At 43.3% G+C, this 6,330-nt stretch overlaps 1 protein-coding gene across 3 annotated transcripts in view; it reads left to right on the forward strand.

Annotated features, from left to right (window-relative positions):
* LHFPL3 (LHFPL tetraspan subfamily member 3) overlaps positions 1-6,330 on the forward strand; it is a 234,217-nt gene that overhangs the window by 225,043 nt on the left and 2,844 nt on the right. The window lies entirely within an intron of this gene.

A 6,330-nucleotide genomic window follows, 5' to 3' on the forward strand; every position in this document is an offset into this window, starting at 1 on the left:
GTCAAGGCCACAAATGGTTAGACTGCCCTGACCCACTCTGGGCTCCAGACTAAACTTCCAAATTCATGTCTCCTTTCATACCTTGGCACAAGGTGGTGACAATGGCTCAATGCCTTTTTTTTTGATCAATTTTTCTTGAAAACCACATTTAGTCCTGGGGACTTTTGCCTATTGTCATAATAGCTTCAAGAAACATTCTGTCTGGAGAAATGAACAATGCAGAAAATAATGTACCCCTGCCATGTCACTCTTTACTGAGAGGGTGGTGAGGCCCTGGAACAGGTTGCCCAGAGATGTCCTGTCCCTGGATATGTTCAGGGCCTGGCTGGATGGGCTTTGAGCAGCCTGGTCAAATGGAAGGCATCCCTGCCCATGGCAGGGGAGTTGGAATGAGGTGACATTTCAGGTCCCTTCCAACCCAAACCATTCAATGATTCCATGATTGTCCCCACACAGCACGCTGTCTGCAACCAAATAGCCTCTGAACTGACATCCATTTCCTCCTGCCATGTTTCAGTAATCACACACAACAGAAAAAGGGGGGGGGGGGGAAACAATGTAAGACTAAGCTGGAGTTTAGAACTACAAGAACTGGCCAGAGTCTTTCAGGAAGGGTAGGACAGTTGCTGAGTGCATTAAGTATTCAAGGAGTGCAGCTTTAGTTCTGACAGTGTGCTGGGTTTTTTCTTGTGAGTGACGGCCTGCAAGTTGACAGCAAAGTTCTGTCCAGGTGTGTGTTGTACACAGAAGCTGGAAACCTAGCAAAATTGATTTGACTGGATCCTTCAACATTCTTCTGTTTCTTCTCAGAAAACGATGTCTAATAAAACAGCATTCTGTCTGTTCAGCCCATCATCGCCCCTGTGGCCCTGAAACCATCTGTCATGGATGGAAGCAACTGCACTTGCAAGAGAGAAACAACAATATACTTTATTGATGTAAAACAGTGATTTAACAAAGTTCAATGGTAAATGCAACAGTGGTGTAACAAGATTCAATGGCAAGATTGTTTATTTACTGCACAGAGGACAAGGTCAGACAAAACTGCCAAAGACCCTGTCATTGAGCCATGAGGTTCAGAAAGAATCCCTTTGTGTCCTAAACCCCTTCTCAAAGAGAAGTGTAGGTGTGACTGAATCCAATCCTAGTCCCAGACTTGTTCAGTGGTTTAGATCTGAGAGATTATATCCTTTATATCACTTAGCTAAGATTTCAAAGTTCAGTGTGCTATTAACCACTTACCAAGGTTCTGTTGCAGTGAGGAATCTCTCAGCTTTGAGGAGTAACCTTGAGAGATGTCCCTCCTCAAAGGGACCTCCAGGCATGCAGCCCACCACTCCAGAAAGCCCTTGACTACCATGCTGCCACCCCACCCCAAAGTCCAGAGAAAGCTGGGTGCAGCCATCAGAGCCTCACTGGTAGTTAGGGCTGAAGCAGTGGAGGGGAGCACACCACACAGCATCCTCTCACATGCTAGAAATGTGCTTGTGCAGCCTTCTGACAGCAAAACCACCTGAGCCACACATTTAGAAAATTCCTGAGTGCTCCTGAAACCATTTCCTACAGTCATAGAAACACTTCCCACAAGCCATGCCCAGGAGTTCAGCTGCTGCCACTAGCAGGGTGAGCAAGATACTACCCAGCAGATTGAATAAGTCCCACTGTTCCACTCGGCTCTGGTTTCACAAGGCTTCCATATTGAATTGGGAACAATCTTGTCATTTTTTATGTGATTCAATTCTATTTTATTGCAAGGAAGTGCTGCAGCAGAAGAGCAAGCTCACATACCTTCTGCTCAGATGAGCTTCTTCTCTAATGCCATATGGACAAAACTGTCACACCATTTCAATTGCAAAATTTTGTAGAAGTTTCAGTAACTCCTCATGGTTTACTGTGCATTCTCTTTAACCCCTGCCCTTTCAGGTAGTCTTTGGTAGCTGTGAGTGATGGCAGAGCAGGCAGTTGCCAGATTCTGCCTGCTGGTTTGCCAGGAAGAGGAGGAAACACCTTGGGCCGCTCTGGTGTGGACAGGTCATTTATCACATTTTGTTGAGAAGGTGCTGAACAGTGAAACACTGAAAGAGAGCTGCTAGCTAAACAATTGGGGATTTTCTGTCCATTCTTTTCTCCATCTCCACAGGGCAGCCTTGTACCCTCCTTACTGTGTCTCAGCTGCAGTGCAGATGTAGGCTGCAGTGCAGATGTAGGCAGCAGTGCACTATTTATTCTCCTCCTGGCTGTACAGCTGTTTCCAGTATGATCTGTGGACATCTTCTCCAAAATATGTGCTAGAGTTTCAGCTTGGATCATCAGGATTCTTGGAAAAGACCTGAGTTGGTGCCTGGCTGTTTACTGAGAGCACAATTTGTCCCAGGGTCACTCTCCAGGTGATGGATAAGCATCTTCCAATGAGGCCAGGGCAAAGGATGCTCAGTGCATCAAGAGGGAAAAGGTACCCACTGTAGGTAGGGAAATGGGAATATACATAAATCCTCTCTCTCATAACATGAAAAATAAAATCATTCTCTCAGGCCTCTCAAATTGCATTTGTTATGTGTTCTAAAGAGACTATCTTCAAGAAAATAGGAGATAATGGGTCGTTGGTTGCTCTGTGCAGCTGGACATCTATCTGCCTTTCATGCCTTTTAATTATATACACCTGGATATTGTCCAGGCTATAAATACATGTTCCTGTTTGAGTATTGGACTGCAGTGGCTACAAGTGGAGTTTTAACACAATTAGCATTTCACCAACCCTGATGTAAGCAACAAAAACATCTGCCTGTGGTTATAAGGAGCTGACCCAGATCAGTGTGTCCAAAAAGGCAACAAAGCTGGTGAAGGGCCCAGAGCACAAGTCCTGTGAGGAGCAGCTGAGGGAGCTGGGGATGTTTAGCCTGGAGAAAAGGGGACTCAGGGGAGACCTTAGCATGCTCTGTAACTCCCAGAAAGGAGGTTGTAGCCATGTGGGGGTCGGTCTCTTCTCCCAAGTAACAAGTGACAGGATGAGAGGAAATGGCCTTGAGTTGCACCACGGGAGGTTTAGATTGGATATTAGGAAAAATTTCTTCACCAAAGAATTTTTCAGACACTGGAACACACTGCCCAGGGAAATCTTGGATTCACTGTCCCTAGAGGTGTCCAAAAGGTGTGTGGATGTGGCACTTAGAGTTCTGGTTTAGGAGTGAACGTGGAAGTGCTATGTTAACAGTTGGAATTGATGGTCTTAGGGGTCTTTTCCAACCTTAATGATTCTGTGGTTCTATAAGCAGAAAGGTGAGAACTCCAACACCTCATTAAAACTGAACTTGTCCAATTTTTTTTGGCCTACAGCCCAGACAACAGCATTGTCCAAGGTGCCTCAGCATGTCTATTTTCAATTGCAGAGCTTCAGAATCAATGTTTCTCTCATCCTTCATCGCTTCCCATACACTACCCACAGTGCGAGCATTCAGCAGAGATGATGTTTAGGCTGGAGGAATCCTGCGGAGGTCCTGGGAGGAAATCTCTGGTATTGCATTAACCCATGGCTTTCTGCCAGTGGATGTGGTTTTGTAACTGTACCAATTTTGGTGTCACCACAAATGCCAGTTGCTCTTTAGCAAAGCAGTTGTGTGTGTTTGGAGTCAGCAACAAAAGATTAACACTTGGAAAGGTGTTATTTTCTAGATGCCAGTCAAATACATGGCAAAGAACATTTCAGTATGGCTGGTGACAATTAGTGGTGTAAAGTGTTAAGGTTGTCTGAGACAATATGTACCCAAACCTAGAAGGTCTGCCTTTCTCTCTATATTTACTATTTATTTTACTGACTTTACAGTAACAGCATGGAATGGACCATCTGAAATTCAGCATGTCTTTTACATCTTGTCAGGGAACAACCTGGAAATCTCCCTGTGATTCATCCTTACCGCAAACAAACCTCAGTGTCCTCTTTCTGAAATGTACATAAACACTAAAATGCTGTAAATCCCTCCAGGCTGACTATACTCCAGCTCTGCAGTCAGCAGAAGTGATTGCCCTAATTGAGTGTGTCAATTATAAGCAGTAACCCCGTTGTGGTGAGGTCAGCCTAACAGGCAGCCTTTAAAGACTTTAAATAGGGAACTTAAGAGCAGAGCACCTGGGTGGCTGGGTAATACAGCCTCCATGAAGACTGCTTTCATTAAGTGATTTCTAGGCAAAACCACTGTAAGTAGCTCTAAGAAAACAAACTTCAAAAGCCTATGGTGTGATACAACACAGACTGAGAGACGTTGCATGTAAATAACTTACTTATGTCTTGTCAACTAGGCACCTATGGCATTTGCTAAATTTCATTTCCATGTGTATAACACCTGCGTGCAAAATTTGTCCAAAGAATTAATAAAGGTCTTAGTGTATTACTGCTGAAACACTGAGTGCTTCTGGAAATCCAATAAGCAATGTTAGGGGTTTGAATAACACATGTACATGAAATTATGATTAAAAATAATTGAAAGAAATGGCTCATTCAGTTCTATTAAGCTTTGATTTTTTTCCTAGGAGTATCAGGGTACGTGCTCCTTACCATGCAAAGCTATCTTTCTCCAGATTTCAGTTTCACCAAATATGGATTGTTTAAGAGGCTCACAAACCCCCTTATCTCAGAAAATAAACAGATTAGAGGCTCAGGCACTTTTTCATTCACTTTATTTGGTAGTGCTGTTGACCTATATTACTAATTACCACACTAATAACATTAGTAACCGCATTTATAAAATACACCAAAGTTCCAGACTCAGACCATTTTTAATATATATTATCTATCACAAGTGTCTTCATTTCTCATCCACACTTTATCCTTCATTTTTGCTACATGTTTCAAAGGGCAAAAGGAAGCTCATGGAAGTATGAATGGCAAGCTTTCTTTTACAATTGGAACCTACCATCTCATTACTTACTCACATCATAAAAATGTTTTTACCACAGTGAACATTATATTTCATATTAATTTTTTAACACAAACAAAACTGACCCATTTTTCTTCTTCAGTTCCCTCCCTAGCTCATGTTATGCTTCTTACATACTTATTTGCTACTTTCTAGTCTCAGCAACATCAATTAAAAGTGTCTTGTAAAATAAATTTGAACTACAGATACATGCTGAACAAGTCTGGAATTTTCCTCCAAAACAAACTTTGTTTGAAAAATGTCAGTTTGTTGGAAGTTGATGGAGACGCAGGCATCCAAGGTCCATGGCAGAAGGGTTTGCCACCACCAGGCTCACTGGTTCTTGGTACCACCACCCCAGGCTTTAAGGTCTGGGTATCCTGCCCTGGGGCACCATGCTCTCTGGGTCTGTAGGTGAATTAGCTGCAGGCCAAGGTGACCACAAGAGTCAAGGGTGTAAGGAATTTGAGGCAAAGTGGCGGCTCCATGAAATATGGGGGGAGGAAATGAAATATTTCAGTCTTCTTACAGTAATATTTTTAAGTGTTTCTAATCCTGAAATTCTTTGCTTGCCTTCATTTCATAATTAAATTCATTCTTTTTCTTTTGCTGTGACAAAACCAGTGATTTACCCCTGGTTCTGCATTCCAGCAGTCTCATGCAGAGGCCCCTGCGTTACGATACAGGAACTGGGGTTGTGATGACGTTGGCCATCCTCTCCCCCAGGATGTGGCTTTGTAAGAGCCCCTGAGCAATGACCCTTTCACAGGAGGCAGTGGAGAGGCTGCCTGACAAAGGACTTCATGGTTTGGTCTCAGGGGTCTGAGACAATCCAGCTAATGGTGAACTGGCAGAGTTCATTTGGTGCAAGAACCTTCTGCTCACTGCCCAATGCTGGGGCAGCCAGGTTTTCACCTTTGCCTGTGCGTGGAACTTGCAAATAGATTTCCTCACTGAGCCCTGGTTCCAATGGTGCCCCCTGAAGCACCAGCTCAGGGGCTGTCACCTGCAGCGAGGAGGGGGAGCCTTTGTCACCCTGCTCCCAGTGCCAGTGCCCCTGTCCCCTTGGCCTGTATGCAGCTCTGCTTAAGTACATGGAACCTGGGCAGTGAGAATTAGTTTTTAAGGGAGAGTTTGATCTGAAAACATTTAACACAAGGTATTATTTTATCATGTTTGCAAATGTGGATTGTGCCCTCGAGGGAAAGAAGTTTTTGATATGGAACTAAAATGTCAGAATTTTAACTCAATTTATGGTATTCATCTAGTAAATGTCATTCTTGTCCCATACGCATTGTATCTTTATTTTCATATTGCTCAAATTTTAGATCAAATAATTTCATTATTTTGACTTCCTGTGTCAATTAGCAGATGAAAATTTATTTTTGAAAATTTCAGATTACAAATCCAATCTACAGAT

The sequence above is a fragment of the Anomalospiza imberbis genome, chromosome 5, assembly GCF_031753505.1.
Source record: "Anomalospiza imberbis isolate Cuckoo-Finch-1a 21T00152 chromosome 5, ASM3175350v1, whole genome shotgun sequence".
Lineage (NCBI taxonomy): Eukaryota > Metazoa > Chordata > Aves > Passeriformes > Viduidae > Anomalospiza > Anomalospiza imberbis.